Here is a 21,008-nt window from a genome sequence, read left to right as displayed (position 1 = left end):
ACATACAACCCATAGGCCCACAACATACATCTTACCAACACAAACTGTATACACCTAAAAATGGCCTGAAGATAATTAATTAGATAAACAATTATTTAATTAACCCCCCTTCCCAATTTAATTGATTTCATTAACAATTTTATTAAATCTCATTCATCTACTTATTAATAAATCTAAGGATTTATTAAATAGGTTCATCTCAATAGTCCCCTTTGATTAATTAATCCAAATTAATTAATCCTCCCCCCATTTAATTCATTTCTTCTAATCCATTAATTAATTAAAACAAATCAATTTATGGGTTGTTGAAAGTTAATTAGCCTTTTCTTATTATTTGAATTTCTAAATTCAAATTACCCACATGCCTCCTAACTTCTAACCACCTAATCTAACCATCCCCCATAGCCTAACCCATTCTACCTAACCTTGGGGTTTAACTAACTCTATCCTATCTTGCACATCCTAACCTTCTTATCCTAGCCTCCTATGGTGTGGATATTCTTCCCTTGAGACATGTGGCACTTTGGCCACATGTATCTTCTCTTGGACACTTTCCCTCTCATGAGAAATACTCCTTAACACTTGTCACCATAGAGATGACAAGTGTCTCTTCCTCCAACCTCTTCTTCAACCTCCAATTTCATCCTTGATATCTTTAGACTCAATCTTGATCGTTGATTCCTGCCACCTCATCCTTGGCCTTGGAAATCCTATAAATATCCCCCATTTTGGAGCACAAAGGATCCCATCTCATATCAATTTAGGCATTGTTACTATAGGCACATCCATTCTAGAATATCATTTGAGCATTGTTGTTATAGGCAATTGCATCTTAGATCTAGTTTAATTTGATCATTTTCTAGAATAATTTTTGAATCATGTAGATTAATCAGTCTCTTTTCTAACTTAATTGCATCATCATCATAGCTTAATCATGCATATCATCAACTTAATTATGCTATTGGATCAATCTAGCATAATCAATCTCATCTAGCTTGCATATCATCATCATTTCAAATCCTCCGTCTAGGTGTAGTCAAGTCACTAGGATTGCTTATCCAGATCTAAGAGAAAATCCATACTCACATCTCTTAGGAGGTGATAGGTCGCTTTGTCATTATTTATCTTTTATTTTCTTATAATTTTCTAACCATGATTGTAATGATCTATTGAGTGTTTGTGTTGTAGCTGCAGGTACCTTACTTCACAAGCATGATACACTCAACCTTGTGGGGGCATGAGGTTCTCTTAACATGCAACTCATTATAGACCTCCATGAGATCACAAAATAGAATTCTCAAGGAAAAACACAATGCGGGATGCAAAATCTACTACCATTTACTACAAATGCAACCCACAAGCCCGCAATGCGAATAATAAGGAACATATACAGCTTGTAGGAAGTGGGATAGTGAAACTTGAGGCATCAAAGTGACCACATGCAACCTGATATAAGGGTTCAAGGGGTCATGAAAAAAAGCTATGCCTAGGGGATACATTATAAAGGGAACTTTATTAAAAACTCTTAAGAGAAACCCTTTGCAATAAAAAATATAAATAGAATATCAACTCATGGACCACTAATTGACATCTTGTTGACACATTCTTGTTAAACAAAAATGCAAATTTGCAAAAAAATTCCAATCCTAATAGTGGCTCTTATTGCAGATACATGCCCTTTGTAGGCATGATAAGAATCTAGGTCTTTGGTTGAAGTAGACCAAGTGCATAATCCATTGGGCTCATAACCACTGTGTATATTGCCTTCAAGAAATAGACCCAAACTCTGGTTTGGTTGCCCTAGGTTACCAAAATATAGAACCAAAATTTACCTCTATCAAAAATATGATTCTCATTTAAGCATGTGATCATCAATTTGATAATACCATTGAGAACAAATTGACCACATACATAATCCTTAGCACATTCAATCATATCCTTGAACATTCCTCCATCACTATCAAATGTTCTATACTGATGTTCAATATTATGTATTGAAAATTTTGTCATAATTTCTACTCCATCATCCATAGATGGATATGTTCTACATATATTAGGTAATGTATCAGTGTATAATATGTAGCAGTTGTTATATATAATCAAATAACTAATCAACAGACAATCATCAATAACTTCACCATTTGATTGTCTCACCTAAAACTCAAATCCCTAATTTTGATTTACACATTTCACTCTTAGTAGGGACACACATTAACCTTTGATCAATTTCATGACTCCTTGCTTCATCAAGCACACCATGCTCACAAGCATCTGAACTATGCTCAATAGCATCCTGACAATCAACACTGAATGAAGATTCAGTATCATAAAGTGACATTACATTAGATATAACTGTTGGAAAATGCACACTCCAATGAGAAATTGTAGGTGATTGAAGGTTTTGTCATTGATGGAAACCTTGCAATAATATGATATCGGCAAGACAATTATATCGGCACTGACACCAACAGACTCTACATCGGCATACATAACACCGGCAGTGAAAGGAAGGATACCAACACCTTGGCCGATTTCAATTTTGTTTAAAATGTATTTTGTAATTAATTGTAAAATCATTGTAAGCCGACATGATGAGTTGTAATATGACTCATATGTATGAGATCATTGTAGATCATTTTGTAATAAGGTGATAGGCAAAATTATGTACACCTAATATGTGAATTATTGGTTAAGGGCTTATGTATGTAGCAGAGCTTAAACCGGCACTGGATCTGGCATAGCAGATGCTAATCTGAAGCAGTACAAGACTTTGGATTAATATAATCCATTTTTGTAAGTCAGTGTGACTTCTTTTGTAATTGAGCAGTGAGCTCTAGGCACTTGGTCTTCCTGCATGTGCAGGCCCCTATTGTAAGAATAATATTCCCTTATTGGCCAGTAAGCGAATATTGCGGGTCACAAATCCCACCGAGGTTTTTACCACATTGGGTTTCCTCATTAAAATACTATGTTATGGTGTTATTCTCATGTGGTTGTTGTTATTCTTGTTTATTGCATTATTTCTGGTTTACCTTACCAGTACACAGTTTTAATATGTTTTTTATATTTTTTAAGACAAGTAAATTTATTTACCAGTTAGATACTAATTCACCCCCCCTCTCGGTATCTTTGGGAATCTTAACAATTGGTATCAGAGCCTGGTCCTCTATTTTCAAAAGCCTAACAACTTGAGGAAGATCTTGTCACTGGTAGAGATGAAAAACTTGAAAAAACAATTAGACACAACTCTTATAGACTATGATGCAGAAAAGGTGAAGAATATAAAACTTGAAGATGATCTAAAGGCTGCTCAAGATATTATTCAAGCACTTCAAGAAAATTTTACTATTGCAAGGAACAAGAGAATATAAATTTGTGAAAAAATGCAGAATGAGGAAAATGAAAAGGAAACTCTTAATGATCTGGTGAACAAGCTAAGACAAGAAATTAGTACAACAAAGAATGAGATGTAGGATATGACTATGAGATTTTGTAAAGAAATTGAAGATAGAAAGAAGAATGAAGAAGACTTGGTTAGAAGCCTAAATGATGCTAGAAATGAAAACACAAGACTCAGTCATGAAAATGATATGTTGAAGACAGAGCTAATGTACACACAAAATGACAAAACTGAACTCATGAGATAGAAAGGAATCTTGGAGAACAAATTGATTGCTGTAAATCATCACAAGGAGAAATTCAAGAAAAGTTCAGAAGAACTTGGTGACATGCTGAAGAATAAAAAATTTAATAGTGATACAAATGGACTTGGCTTTGAAATTGGTGAAAGCTCCAGTACTGCAAAAAATCATAATCATAACAAACTGGTAAGACAACCTACTGTTTACAAATTTAATGGAAAATGCTTTAACTATAACAAGTATGGTCATAGAGAAAATCAGTGTAGATCTCAAAATTATCAAAACACTAATACACCATCTGGTCAATGTTCCAAATGCAAAAAAGTTGGTCATAATTTAGAAAATTGCAGGATGAATGTGAGATGTTATGTTTGTGGAAGATTTGGGCACTTATCTAATCAATGCAGAACACACACCGGCATAGGATATGGGAAAGCTATTCAGAAGAACAATGTGACTTGTTATGCCTGTAACAAGATTGGACATATTGCTAAATTATGTAGAAGCAAGTCCTCACCGACAAATAACAAAGGTCCTAGTTTGAAAGGTAAAGAAAAAGTTGAAGAGGTAAAGCAAGAATTCTCAAAACAATGGATCAGAAAATCAGATCAAAATATTGATGGGAATACTCCTCCACCGACATAACAGAGTAACAATCCACCGACAGGAGAAACTTCATCTAACTGAAGAAAATTCTTTTGGGGATTTAGCAACAAAATGAAAAACATGCTATTATTCCCTCGGTTGATGGTAAGAAGTTGAAATTACTTCTATACCGGTAGATGAGTTAATTTGTGACTTAACCGACAAGAATTAAATGTGGTAGTTGGCAAAAATAACATTATAAAGCAAGTGTTTTGGCTCCTTTTTCATTCACCAAGCATTCAAATCTTCGAGAGTGTGAAAATTCCTAAGAGAAGCCATTCCAAGTGAAGAAGTGAAGCAATCCATCAAATCTTTCATCCTTAAGGCAGATTGAGGTATTTATAGCTATGGCATCTTCATCCACTCCTGAATTTATTACAAACCCTACTATTGTTGAAGTTGTTAGGCGACCTAGACTCGTATTTCAGCTAGTTCCCGAAATCACAAAGAAAGATGATAACATAGGTGCATTTTCTCAAATCCCTAAAGGAGTAGTATATGCTAAAGACCCTAGGATGTATGTACATTGTCATATTGAGGAATTAGGTGATGATGAGATTAAGAACATGTTTAAAACTGTGATTTGTGATGAATCCAGAAATGTCAAACCCAAACATAAGATAGTAGAAACCCTAGGTTTCACTGAAATTCTTAGTATCCCAGATTTTCCCAAGGATATCATAAGGATTGTGCTAAGAAGAGTACATGGTGAATTTTTCTAGTTAGACTCTATTCATAAAATCACAAAAGAAGCTGTAAAATTTGTAACAGGGTTACCCTCCAACGGTAACAGATCGGACAAAACAAAGAAGGTCTCAAATGACACAGTGATAAACCTAACTGGTGCAACATTTGATAAGATATCTCTAAGGGTAAACAATGTGAAAGATATAAATGTCAGATTTATTAGTATGATCTTAGGTTATAAGGCTACACATGCAAAGAGGTTAAACTCAGTTTCTAGCCTATGTATCAAGAGTGCCTATGATATGGTCAATGATAATGCAAGGATAGATATATGCGAATGGCTTAAAGATGAGTTGATAGACAATTTGGGAAAGATCAAAAGAGATAAGAAAGGAACATTCAGATTTGGAAACTTACTTGTTTGTCTGATGCTGTACATAACCAAACAAGTACTCGATATTGGGTCAAGAGATTTTGGTTTTGACATACCGGTAGGAAAAAAACTATTAGATTTACTAAATAATATGGGAGAAAATAGGGAGAAAAACCTAAATGAGCATTTTCAAGCATTGAAGGCTCAAATGAAGACTAGAGTAAGACTATCACAAGCTATTGTGGATAAGTATCAAAAGGAAATCTATTTTGTGATCAAGAAAGATGAAATTTGGATGGAAGCAATTATCCCTCGAACTGTTTGGGTAACTGAAATGGGCTATGAAATAGATGACAACACCATATAAACATATGCAAAAGCCCTCCTTGAAGCTCCAAAGGAACCAGAAGAGGAAGTTTTTGGAAATGCTGAAACAATAGAAAGTGGAATTCAAACTAGAAAAAGGGTTAAGAAGGTTGAAGCAACCATAAGGAAAGGAACCCGACAGGCAAAGGCAATCAAGGAAGATGTTCTGAGACAAACTGGTATAAGTGAAAGTGAGTTGGAAGCACCTCAACTGGAAACTCATCTTTCACCGGTTGGAACTTCTTCTGAAAGTGATATACCTATTGTATTTAAAAGGGTTGAAAGGAAAAGAAAACCCTCATTGACACCCTCTCCTACACCTAAAAGGACAAGGTAGATGCAACAGGCAGTAAGGCCTCCGATGAAGAAGATGACTCCTAAGAAGAAGGTGAAACAAACTATTGCTCCTATAGACAAACTTCTTAGTGAAATCATAGAGGATGGTAAGTTGAAAACCATCAATAAAATATACAATACACTATCAGCTGATGATAAGGAAATTATAGAGAACAGTGTAATTTTACACTTAGATATATAAAAGAAATACTTAATGGAAATTGTTGATGAAATTCCAAATGACTTGTATAGGAGATTAGAAGCTAGAAGATTAGCTATTGTTGATCTAGATAAAAAGATTAAGATTGAAAAATTACTGGTAGTACATCCAATTAACTCACTTGATGAAATAGACAAATTAATCAGTGAGGCTAACTGAACAATATTTTCTACTACTCACTGGCATGTAGCATTAATGGTAGGAAGACTAAAGGAAGTTTATGAGGAAACTGTTGATGCATGGGATATTTTCTTTGTGGAGAAAGAAAAAAAGGAAGAATTACTTAGACCTAAGACTATTAAAGTATATCAAAAGGACATAGATAAAGGGAAAGGTAAGATAGGTGGACCACCAAGCCTAAAAATAACTAACAATATGTCTCCACCTCTTTCAGATACTCCACCGGTAGACACTACTGAAAATCAACTGGCCACTGAGAGTATGGAAACTTCGGTAGAAGATATAAATCTTGAATTAGAAATTTTTTATACAGTAAATGTAGACACTCAAGAAGTTAACGTTGTGGTTAATAGAGAAACCACTAAGGATAAGGAGAAAGATGTGACTACTGAGTCACCGATTGCAGAGATTGAGATAAACACAGAAAAACTAGCACTGACAGAGCAACCGACAAAGGATACCACTGAGAAATTGGTAGATACAATAGATAAACCATCTGAAGAACCGACTAAGGAAAGTTCAGAGGTACAAACCGAGATTACATTTGAGAAACCTTCTGAGACATAGTTAGAGAAACCAAAACCAGTACAGGTTGAAGCATAGGTACAGACAAAAACAGTGCCACCGACCTAAACTGAAAAGCATAAACCTTTGTTTGTAGAAATGCAAACACAGACAGACCTACCAGAGGTCGAATCAAGCAAGGTAAAAACCACAACCGGTAGCATGGCTATTATAAAGACTATTGGACAAACATTTGGTACAACTATGGTAGAATTCAGACCTACTAATGTAACAAAGGTCCTGTTAGATTCAATAAAGAAGATCATGGAATGCAATGCAAAAGCCTATAAGGATATTGACGATACAATACCAATTCTTAAATTGATAGCACCAAAGTGCAGTGTTGAGAATAAAGATTCTTTAGGTCAACTAGACACATTGTCTAAGTTCATCACCGACAACTTATTGACTATTGATCAAATAAATGAGGACACATTTAAGGAAAGAATGATAAAAGAAAAAGAGAAATTCTTTGAGGATATTGTAAAGAAGAACAAGGAAGAAATGGACACCCTTTTACCAGAACTTGGAGAAATAATCTATGACTTCAAGAAACTGTATAGGGACACTTGCAAAACAAATGTATTAATAGAGGATCTTGACAAGGAGATTAGCAAAGCACAAGATAACATAAATAATATTGCTGACAATCTGATTGGAACATCAGATTCATTTTTGGAGTTACAGAAGAAGATTGTAGAACAAGAAGAGAAAATCAAGAAACTAGAAAATGACAAATAGGGAATAAAGGATAAGGCAAAGGACTTGAAATGCAGACTTAGTCCAAGACTAGAGTATCTTATTTCCTTGAGAAAAGAAATATTTGAAGCTCTGGTTCCCAGACTGAAGACACCAGAAGAGAAAATGCACATACTCACCGGTACAGTGTAGAGAACACAAGAGGCAATAAAAGATAGCAAAACATTTAGCAATGACATAAATTTAGTTTTGATAGATATCTTTCAGACTGTAACCCATCGGTTACAAGAATCCAGGTAGGCTTCCATTGACAGCGAATGACAACCTTTGTCATTGATGTCAAAGGGGGAGTAGTGGGATGAGAAAAATGGTCAGAAGAAAGGACATCATTTGCTCAGGGGGAGCATACAGCTTTGGTAAGACAATTTTGGTAGACTATTTTTGGATATCATTTTGGACACTTTTGATTTTTCTCATGAGTGTTGCCATCAATGCTAAAGGGGGAGATTGTTGGAAAATGCACACTCCAATGAGAAATTGTAGGTGATTGAAGGTTTTTTTATTAATGGCAACCTTGCAATCATATGATACCAGCAAGACAATTATACCGACATCGGCATCGACTGACTCTACACCAGCATATAGAACACCGACAATGAAAGGAAGGATACTGACACCTTGGCCGACTTCAATTTTGTTTAAAATGTATTTTGTAATTAATTGTAAAATCATTGTAAGCCGACATGACGAGTTGTAATATGACTCATATATGTATAAGATCATTGTAGATCATTTTGAAATAAGGTGATAGGCAAAATTATGCAGACCTAATATGTAAATTATTGGTTAAGGGCTTATGTATGTAGCAGAGCTTAAACCGGTACTGGATCTGGAATAGTAGATGCTAATTTGAAGTAGTACAAGACTTTGGATTAATATAATCCATTTTTGTAAGTGAGTGTGACTTCTTTGTAATTGAGTAGTGAGCTCTAGGCACTTGGCCTTCCTGCATGTGCAGGCCCCTATTGTAAGAGTAATATTCCCTTATTGGCTAGTAAGCGAATATTGTGGGTCACAAATCCCACTGAGGTTTTTCCCACACTGGGTTTCCTCATTAAAATATTGTGTTATGGTGTGCTTCTCATATGGTTGTTGTTATTCTTGTTTACTGCATTATTTCTGGTTTATCGGTACACAATTTTAATATGTTTTTCATGTTTTAAGACAAGTAAATTTATTTACTGGTTAGATACTGATTCACCCCCCCTCTCATTATCTTTGGGAATCCTAACAATAACATCTTGATCACTACAATCGCTCATTACACCAACTAGTGCAGTGTTCAAATCACCTAAAATCTCATTTACCTCTTCATATAGTGGATTAGAAAACTCATTTAATCCACCTTTAAACACTTTATGACTCAACACTACCTAATCAATGTCTGCCTCTTCATCAAACAGAGGATTAGGAACCTCACTAAAATCATTTTCAATGTTGTCCTTAATATCATCTTCAAAAAAAGAATAGTTAAAATCAATATCATCATTTGTAACATTAGAATAATTACCATCGACATGCTTGTCCAAAACTTCATCATCTAAATTTTTTTCATGATCACTAAAACTCTTCATGGAGATTGAAATTGACTCCTATTCTATATTATCAACATGGAATCTAATCATTTCCAACTTAGGCTTAAATGTACAACCAATCTCCTCTTCTAGCTTATGAGACACCTCTTCCTGAAAAATTTCATATACTAATTCATACAAGCCTAAAAATTTAGAATCTGAAAAACCTCTCAATGTTACAGAGACATTCTAAAGATAGTAGTATAGGCTCCCGATCCACACAATGTTCACTTGGATCAATTTCCATGGAACATGCACTTTAAAACATTCTCACATCATCATTGTGTTAGATAGCTCAGATAATTGGCGGACAACTGAGAGTGGGGGGTGGGGTGAATTAGTTGTCAACAAGTTATGTAACTTTAATCACTTAAAACCTTTTACTGGAATACATAAACCAAAGACTGAAATAGAAGATATAACAATTAAGTACAAACATAAATAATAAAACATTTACCAACCATCCTCAACACATAACACCAATATTATATATGGAAAACTCGGTAAAGGGAAAAACCGTGGTGGGAAGCCTACCCATAGTTAGATGATACTTTTGCAGTAAGTATGTGATTACAATAAGAGGGTCTTGCACATGCAGTAAGGCACACTTCCTAGAGAACACTGCTCATCACAAAAGGATCCTTAGTGACTAAAATAGAAATCCAAACTACAATCCAAAAATAAGAATGAAATGCAAGAATAACATATCCTATGCCTTAGTATAGTTCTGGATAAGCTCAATATCGGAGGTCTAAAACTTCTTATTGTTGGTATTATGGATATGTTGCATTGGTTTTGTTATTGATGTCAACACTTATCCTTCTAGAGATCTACATTGACACTATGGTTATATTGGTTTATTGTTGAACCGACACATTGTGTTCACCGACAAGGTTAGTGACTTATGCACACTCACCAGTATATGATTCACTAGCACTGATAATGACTTGTTATCATCTGGAGATCACTTGATTATGTCAAAGACATGGTTTGGATACTTGGTTTTTGTGTTTTGGTTATTGATCTAATTAGGTTGACATATTTGTTGTTACCGATAGATAAGTCTAGGTTATGAACTAGTATACGTTATCAATTCCGGATCAACACGACACGTTATGGAGATGATTTATTGATTGGATATTGTTGTAAATGTATTGAGCCAACATCTTGTATCACATCAAGGCTTATTTGTAATTGATTTAATTGTAATAATCTTAGTAAGCCAACCTACACATTTGGTCTTAGGTTTTGTATAAATGTAAGATCTCATTTGTGAGATGAAGATGCTCATGGTATGATATTGTAACTTGGTATGTGTGAATATTGAAGATCATATGAGCAGATCATAGAGAGAATCAAGAAGACATAAATTGAAGGTTAAAGGAAGGTTTAAAGGTGTTTATCAAAGCTTAAACCGATACTAAATCCAACATTACAGATGTACTTTGAAGTAGTACATTATTCTAGGATTTAACCATCCTATTGTAGTCATTGCGACTCCGACTTGAGCAGTGTGCTCTAGGCGGTTGGCCTTTCTACATGTGTAGACCCCATTTGTATACACATACTATCTGTAATAGTATCTGTAGTAGTATCATCTGATTGGGTAAGGTTTCCCAATCTGATTAATAGATTAGCAGTTAATATCAATACTGGTGGAACTTTATGCAAAATAACTTGAAGATATCAGGAGGGAAAATGAAGAACTGGAAGAACTTGAAGCACTATTTGCAAGGAAGATGCCTAAAGGTCCAGTTGGAAGTAAGTATGAAGGTAAAGTATCATTTAAATGTTTTAATTGCAATAAAGTTGGTCATATAGAATCTAGATGTCCTGATAGACATGCAAGATTGAGAGAGGAAGCTAAAAGGACATATAAGCCTAACCCTGAATATCAGAGATATAGATTTAAGAGGACCATAGATAAATTATGTTACTATGCTGATGAAGAAGTTACAGATGATTCCAATGAAGAACCGATAGACAATGGATGGGCATTTTTTGCAATAAAATAAGATCAACTCACACCTACTGTCCCACCGGTAGAGCAGGCCCTGGTAGCTAAAATTGAAGAAAGCGATGAATGGATCATTGATAGTGGATGTTCACATCATATGACTGGTGATAAAAGTAAATTCTTATCTTTTCAGGAATATAATGGAGGTCTAGTAAGATTTGGCGATGATAAAGCTTATTTAATCAAAGGCAAAAAAACTATATCTTTGGATGGTAAGCACAATACTGAAAATGTTTATTATGTTGAAGGTTTGAAGTATAATCTTTTGAGTGTTGATCAATTAGTTGAAAAGGGATTTCAGTTGCAATTCAAGAATGGAAAATACAAAATTAGAAACAGAACTGGATTGGAGATTGCAACCTGTAATTAGACTAAAGGTAATATCTTTCATTTGAATAATAGTGATAAGACATGTTTGATTGCACATATTGATGAAAGTTGGTTATGACATAAGAGACCCTGTCATGTAAATTTTGATTGCATTGTGATGCCTTCCTAAATGGCACAAGGTTAGTCAATGATAAACAACACAAAAAGACACAAAACCGTTAGTGTTAGTCAATCAAAAACTAATCTAAAAAGACATACCAAGAGAGACACTAAAAACATGCTAATATATCTAACTAAAGAGACAAAGATAATGAGACATCTCCAAATGCCTCTTAGCATGGTCTTAGCTCCTTCTCCCTTGTTCCTCTCCTCTCCAAGTTCCAAAATAGTGTAGCTCTCAGCATCTTTTTGCACTATGGATGTTTATGGAGGATTGAGATTGTAGTATTGTTCTTCAAACATGAAATGAAAAGCTAATACTATGCTATTGATGCTAAAATGATATGTTTTAACCAAAATGATAAGATATTAGATTGCTATGCTAAAATGCTCTCTTAAAATGCCTATAGCTTAAATGCATACAAGTTTTCAAGATCTGGATTATGAAGAAATGGGTTCTATTTATAGGAAAAATGGAGCAATGGATGGCCAGGATTGAAAGGTTTAATCAAGGGCCAAGCTTGAAAGTTGGGGATCCATGTACACAATTTGTACCAACGAAATGGTGACAAGTGTCAACATAGGGTTGGAGGCATTAAATGCCTGAGGAGACCTCATGGTTATCTAGAAGGTAAGGGTCAAGCCTAAATTAGGATTACCCATTGGATTAAGAGTTAATCCAAGGATAAACCTTTGTGCAAATGATTAAGAGATAATCATGGTCAAAGCATTAAAGGCTTGATGAGACCCTTGGGTTGGGTGAAGGTTGAGTTAAAACAAATATTTTAACCATGTAAGAGGGTTTGAGTTAACCATAAAGGTTATTGGAGACTTTGGGGATTTAAGTGGTTGGAGGTTTGAAGCTTTTAATGGCTATCAAAGACTTTGAGGAATTAAGTGGTTAAAGGTTGAAAGCCTTTAGTGGTTATCAAAGACTTTGAGGTTTTTGAGAAGTGATTTCTCATTTGCTTAGGAATGTGACAAAGTTTAGAAGATGGTTTAGGCTAATTAGAAGCGATTAGAAGAATCTAGAAGAGGATTAGATTTGCAAGTGGATTTGGTGGGTGAGGAAAAATAGGTTTTTATTAAAATAAAAATTCATTTATTTCAATAAATGTGTGCAAGTTGCATTTGTAGGAAAATGCAAGTGGGGGGGTTTTTAAAATGATTTAAATAAATGTTAATTTATTTAAAAGAGGAAAAGGGGGATTTTAATTAAATAAATTGATTTTATTTATTTAATTGATTGGAATTTGAATTTAATGAATTAATTAAAATAAATTGATTAATTTATTTAATTAATAGAAGAATGTTTGGAGATGAATTAATTAAATATTAATTTAATTAACTGATGGCTAGTGGATTTTTAATCAAATAAATAGCAAATATTCATTTAATTAAAATGGGCAGATTTGTGTGACTATATTTGCCCCTCTTTGAGATGGTGCGGTTTATCGCGTTGTTTCAAAGAAAGAAAAATAAGTGTGAAGAAATTCTCCATAAAATGTAAATTTAATGGGTGGTATGCCCCCTCGAGAGATAGATCGAAAAATTTCAAAAAATCGGGCGATCTCTCGAAAAAGAATGAAAATTGGCAGAGTGTGAGAAGAGAAGAAGTTAGCCATGCGGGTGAAAAATTGAAGAAAATGGGGGAAAAATGGAGAAATGAGGGGCGTAGGAAGTTCACGGGGACCACGACGGTGAGCGGGGGGAAGTTACAGTGACAACGACGGGTATAAATGGGGTAAAAGGGGTGAAAACAAGATCATTTGTGACCGCGACCAATGTGAAACCAGAGCTCTGAGAAGGACATTTGGAGGAGCAAGCAATAGCTAGGATGCCGATTCCGATCATTGAGCACAGATTTGAGCGAGTCCAACGGTTCCAGCGCCCAGAGAACTATGGACCAGCGGTATGCAAATTCAAAAATTTAAGTTTTATGCATTTGCGATAGATGTTTAGTTGAGTCCAAGTCAAGTCGGAGCAAGAGCACTGGAACTACGGTTTTGGCACCTTTGCTCTAGGAATTAGCGCTATTGTCACTATGTTTGAGTGCTTTTGATGCACTTTAGCACTATTGTAAGCAAGTGTAGGCGCTTTTGCGAAATGAGCACTATTGACGTCTGGTTTGAGTGCTATTGAGTTAAATTAGCGCTACTGTGTAGGTGTTTTAGCACAGTTGTAGTGTTAGCGCTATCGGATAGCTGATTGAGTGCTTTTGTTAGGGTTGTAGCGCTATTGTTTGGAACTAGCGCTTTTGATGGTAAAATAGTGCTTTTGCCTTAGGATAAAGAGATGCCATAGTATTGGACGAAGAAAATCTCCTGATGCCAATGATGGGTGGATGGTGAGGTGAAGTGGCAGTTGTTTTGAACCATAGCAGCCTGATGAGACTTAGGTCATTTATTAGTATAAATGCCCGTTGAAGTCTAGGTGACCATGATTGCTTACCTGTTGAGACCCGAAGATACTTGATCAAAGTATCTGATGATAGTCTAGGTTTAAACTTAAGAAAGTTTGAAAACAAAACAACTGATGGTGATTGATGAATGTCCATGTGCAGGAGGAGCTAGGCGTGTTGCAGTTACATGAGCGCCATCCTACGACACAGGAGTTATGAGATCGATTTACATAGGCAGAGATAGACTGCATTACCATGACGAGATTATATGAGGTGATGCACATGCCCGTGATTCGTATGAATCACGGTTTGATCATAGCACTGGCAGAGCAGTGGCACAGCGAGATGTGCACCTTCCATTTGGCTCAGGGAGAGATGATAGTGACCCTGGAGGATGTGTGGCACATCCTACGGATTCCTATTCGAAGGGAGCTGGTTACGTATGATAGATCTTGGGGGACTCTTGCGATGCAGCGGATTTTTGAGGAGGATGTGTTTATTGACGATGGCTCCATTGTGTGGGAGGATATAGCAGCGTTGTATGAGCCTCTTCTAGTAGTGTTATCAGGTATTGTTGGAGGACTACTCTATCCCGACAGGCGATGACATGGGTTGGCCGTGGGGTTGGGACAGGTGATTGAGATGATGGTCACGAAGGGGACACGATTTGCGTGGGGGCCGTGCGTACTGGCGCACATGTACTAGGAGCTCCATGAGGTTGTTTATTGGGGGAGAGGTTTCTTAGCAGTGGGCATGACGCTGCTACATATTTGGGCTTGGGAGCACCTACCAGTGACTCGATCGGTGAGTCTGAGACTCTGAGCGGTAGATCAGCCGTACATGTTTATGTATAGTGGGATGATGAGTCAGCCCCACCTGGGGAAGTTTGAGTGGTGGCGGTGGGCACTGGACGATTTAGATGCAGTTATATGGCGGCCATACTTGGAGTGTGAGCCATGGGATGATGACGCAGAGGCACTGCCATATGTGTTTATGACTTGATTCCTCATTGGAAGGACCTCGTACCATGTGGAGAGACAGGTGCCTGGGAGAGTGATGAGATAGTTTGGACGGCAGCAGGAACTGCCTAGCGGGTCAGGGGAATATGCATGGGTGATTCAGGAGAGGTATGCATGGGGTTCAGTGCTACCATATGATCAGGCACTGGTAGAGTTCCGGACACTCCAGGCGAGACCATGAGATATACGACTGAGGGTCGTGGATGCAGGTGTGACAGATGAGTACACGCAGTACCGGGCAGCGCACCCAATCCTACGGATATTAGATCCAGCAGAGCCGATCCCAGATTTTGAGGATGAGAGGGGACGGAGACGGAGGAGAGTAGGAGGTCAAGGACCTAGGGCAGGAGGAGGAGATGGAGGAGGTGGTGGAGGAGGAGGAGGAGGAGGAGGTGGTGGTGGAGGAGGAGGAGGAGGTGGTGGTGGTTTGGGGATGCAGAAGAGGGAGAGGTGGACTGCCTCTACAGATATCACAAGGACCTTTGATGTAGGGAGGAGTTTAGCTGAGTGGGAGGGGGATGGAGAGAGAGATCCCGATGGATAGAGGGGAGGGTACTACTGGAGAGGGTGGTACAGGTGAGGCGATGATGGACACTGGGGAGGGAGCCACTAGAGATTTGCAGGATCACATGATAGCTCATTTGCAGACCCAGATAGAGGATCTAGAGGTAGAGATGGCAGCTAGGGATGTGAAGCTATTTGCACGAGAGGTAGAGCTGGCAGTGGTGCTGCGGGAGAGGGATAGTGCAGTGGAGAGATTGGCTGAGCTGTAGGAGAGGGTTCGGATCGGGGTAGGAGCATAGGGTCCTACAGGGGAGGTGATGAGGGAGATGTGGCTAGCGCAGGCAGAGATAGAGTACTGGCGGGGTTTGTATGAGTAGGTTGTGCCAGTTATCCAGCGAGCTCTCAACTATTCTCAGATGTGGCAGGCCAGATCAGAGCGATCGTAGAGGGCACAGAGTAGTGGGGGTGTGATGGGTCCTCTATGGATGGAGAGATCAGGGGATGCAGGAGGGAGTGGTGGTTCGATGAGGCCTCCACATAGAGATGGATCAGGTGGCGCAGGCACTAGTGGGAGAGCAGGTGGCGCTGGTGGTGGTGGTACAACATCTGGCTAGAGTGGCATTTGAGAGAGCTTTTTTGCATATATGTATTGTATCATTGTTTATTTTTTGTACTGTATCTTGGATGGCTCTTGGTAGCCAATTTTGTAGACTTCATTGTACTCTGATATATGAGATGATATATATGAGGAGATCCCATATTTTGATGATATGCAGTTGATGTTTATGCAGGATGATGAGTTATTTCTTAGATGGATATGTGTAGATGTATGCATTTGATGAGATGTTTCCTATATGCATGTTTTTTTTTATGATGATGTATGATGTTGGATACTGACATATGAAATGCAGGTTTATATATATATGATTTGTTTTTGATTTTTGATGTAATGCTTTATGTATGTAATGCCATGATGATGATGTATGCTTATGCTTGATTCATGAACAAGATTTTGGTGTTTCCTATTGCGATGTAATGATGAGATAATGTTAATACAATGGTTGAATGATTGATTTTATGTATGGATATGCATCTAGATGTGTTTTAGATGAATGAAATATGGATAAACAAAATGTAAAGTACACATGTTTTATATGATAATGCCTAAATAAATGCATATGTATAATGGATATATAACATGAACCAATGTGTTTGTGGAAACAAATGGTTTTAATGATTCTAAATGCTTAAATATGATAATATGATGATAATACAACTGGTGGTTTTTTAATAACTGCACCTTAATGCAATTAAAAATGAATAATGAAATGTAATGTGAAATGAATCCTAAAATGAGCTTAATAAGATATTTTAATAAATGGATGAATGAATGCACCTTTTAACTATAGAGGAATGGATGTATGTAATGATAAATGACAAAGGATAATGAAATGATGATGGATAATTGACACTAAATAAATGTCTAGTTAAATGATCTAAACAATCAAAGACAATTTGATCCTATGAATGAATCCAATTATTTATGATTGATGCAATGATGCAAATGATTAATGAAAACTAATGTCAAACATGAACTATATGCAATATTAAGTTTAAAAAATGACATGAATGGACTTAATGCAAGATGCACCTAAATGCAATGATGATATGATCATGAGGAATGCAAGGTTTTTGAGACTTTGCATGATGCATTGATGATGTATTAGAGTACTTGGTCGTGAGTGTATCCAAGACCAGCGTCATGTTTCACATTTGCATATAAAAGCCTATATATGAATGAATGAATGTATGGGTGATATGCAACGGAATGCAATATATAAGCGGATGAGATGAAATGAAGATCCATAGTGCTCTATTTTCATCTTTGAGCTTTAAAATGTTGGAAGAGAATACAAGCATCTTGACATAATGATTCAAGATGACCTGAGTATTCCTTACATGGATTTTATATAGCAAGTTAATACAAATGACTTGATATAAGGGTCAAGTCCACCAGAGTATTGCTTGCAGAACAGACAAGGATTATCTCCATTCATGCATGACTTGGATCGTCCTCCTTGATCTTAGGTTGATCAGATCCTTAGACAAGTGCATACCGTACTAAGAAATAAAAACCGTTATCCAAATTGGATGAGGAGGAACTAAAGAACGAGGATTGTACCTACAAACAAATAGTATATACATAAAGAATAAAGAATAAGGATCCTTGGTAATGGTTAATGCTCATATGGTCGAGGTATACACTGTAGTCAGCAAGCCGTAATGATCTATGACTACATTTTGCATAAGATCACATAGCTTGATGAACTTCCCACGTAGACACCATTAATACATGCCCCAGAACTTCATCGGAAATAATGCGCAAACGATACAAAACAATGCTGAAAGATCCTGATATAGATAAACAAACGATTGTACTCACAAATCAACCAAGTATTTGATAGCTTAACATAATTTTCTTGTCAAAGAAAATGTCATCTTGTCTTTGTTTTGGTAAGGAAGGATGCATCCTTGTTTAAAGACAGTGTTGATTGTTGATGTCGATTGTGTGGTTTGTTTTGATAAATGGTCATCATGTGAGTATCGTGTCAATGTTGGTTTTGTATCTGTTGGGATGAATATGTACAAGGTGTTGCCATGTTTTTGTTTTGATTTTTAATGGTTTTTTAATGTTTTTGGATTTTGTGGAATAGTTTTGCATGTTTTTGGATTATGTGAGGCATTTTTGAATGTTTTTGGATTTTGTGAGACATTTTTGAATGTTTTTTTGCCAATGAATCACCAGTAATGTAGAATCCACTTCCATCATCTAGATTGTAAGGGCATTTCCCCCAAGTGTAGACATGACTATGATAGAGCGGGATGCAAGACACATGAAGTACTTTCTCTTTGTTGTAGATCAAATAGCAAGCCATGGTTAGATGGATGGATGGATGTGTAGATGTATGAATGGGATCGTAATGAGCTTGAAAGATACTGGAGCTATAGTCTTTACGAGTGGCACCTGTTTGCCAGGTTTTCACCATCGTACTTACCCAAGGTGCCACCGGAGTGGTTGTTCACCGTTTGGATGCATGATTTTTCTTTACTCTTTTGAATGTTTTTGTATTTCTTTAGGACATTTTCTGAATGTTTTTTTGGTATTTTATGATATGCAGGGGAGCTTGATGCTCTGTTCAGCTTAGGTATAAAACCATTTGAGGTGCATGCTATTGATTAGATCTGCAAGCAGTTCTCCTTCTGATGTAGCCAACTGATATGCCCCGGACCCGAATGCAGTAGTGACAACATATGGGCCCAACCAGTTTGATTCAAACTTGCCCTGATGTTCTCTGTTTGGTTGGTTGCAAGGATTTTCTCATAGAACAAGATCACCTACCTCAAATGTATGAGATCTAACTCGGTGATTGTAGCTTCTACTCATGCGTTGTTGATAGGCTTTGAGATGGTTGTATGCAGCTTGTCGCTTCTCATCAAGTAACTCTAAGTCCTGAAGGAATGAGACTCTGTATGCTTCATCATCGATGAGATTGTGCAAGGAAACTCGTAGTGATGGGATCTCAACCTCAATAGGTAAGATAGCTTCAGCACCATAGACCAACGAATAAGGAGTTGCACCTGTAGGGGTTCGAATGCTAGTTCGATATGCCCATAATGCTGGATTCAATTGAACATGCCAATCATGACCGACATCATTGACTGTCTTCTTGAGGATCCTCAATATGTTTTTATTGGATTCTTCGGCCTGACCATTGCCTTGTGGGTAATAGGGGGTGGAAAAACGATGTTGGATATGAAATTTCTCACAGAGTTCACGGACATCCTGATTTTTGAAAGGAAGACCATTATCTGTGATGATGGACATGGATACACCATACCAACAGATGATGTAGTTAAGGATGAATGAGGCGATCTGCTTGCCGGTGATTTGGGTAAGTGGAATAGCTTCGATCCACTTTGTGAAATATTCGGTGGCTGTAATGATGAATTTATGGCCATTGGATGAAGATGGATGAATCTTACCCACAAGGTCAAGACCCCATTGACAAAAAGGCCATGGTGTTGTGATTGGTTGCAGTTCCTGGGCTGGTGCATGTATCAGGTCACCATGAACTTGACATTTCTTGCATTTTCTGACAAAATAGTAGGAATCCTTTTCCATAGATGGCCAATAATATCCAGCTTGCATGAGTTTCTTGGCTAGTGACGGACCACTTGAGTGAGTCTTGCAAATTTCTTCATGAACTTCTTCCAAGGCCTTTGTTATCTCACCTTTTTGCAGACATCGAAGGAGAGTACCATCAAGACTACGTCGGTATAGGGTTTCTGCAATAATGGTATATCGAGTAGTTTGGCGAATGAAGGTTTTACATTGGTTATTCGATTGGTTGGGAGGAAGGGTGTGATCGCAGAGATAGGTGTAGAACTCACCATACCATGGGGATTCGAAACTGATAAGGTGACATATCATTTCAGATTCAGGGATATCATAAGCGGGAATCCAAAGCTGTTCTACCAAGAACTCGTAGCGTGTTGAATTCTGTGGAAGATCTAGGAGAGATGCGATGGTAGCCATAGCGTCAGCGGCTCGATTATGATCTCTTGGTATCTGCTCAAAAGTGATAGTAGTAAATGATGTCTTTAGATTGTCCACCATTTGCTTGTATGGCATGAGTTTATCATCCTTGGTCTGATACTCATCAGTTGCTTGTCGAATGACTAGTTGGGAGTCGCCATATACTTGTAGTTCTTGTAATTTCCATTGTACGGCTAGCCTGAGTCCTGTGATCAAGGCCTCATACTCTGCTATGTTATTTGTGCATGGAAATGTGAGCCTGTAAGTCTTTGGGATGCGATCACCTTGAGGTGTGATAAACAGAATGCCTGCCCCCGAGCCATGCCTAGTGTATGAACCATCAAAGTATAGTTTCCATGATTGTGCCGCTATGATCATGAATATCTCTTCATCTGGAAAATTGGAAATGAGAGGATGATCGCCTATAAGTGGTGCATCGGCCAATTGATTTGCAATGACCTGCCCTTTGATAGCTTTACGATCTACATACTCAATGTCAAATTCACTTAGAATCATCACCCATTTGGCCAAGTGGCCTGTCAATGCTACTTTGCTGAGTAAATACTTGAGTGGATCAATCTTTGCAATGAGTTGTATCTTGTGTGTTAATAGATAGTGCCTCAGTTTAGTGGCTAC

This window comes from Cryptomeria japonica, chromosome 2 (assembly GCF_030272615.1).
Source record: "Cryptomeria japonica chromosome 2, Sugi_1.0, whole genome shotgun sequence".
Classification (NCBI taxonomy): domain Eukaryota; kingdom Viridiplantae; phylum Streptophyta; class Pinopsida; order Cupressales; family Cupressaceae; genus Cryptomeria; species Cryptomeria japonica.
This window is presented reverse-complemented; position numbering follows the sequence as displayed.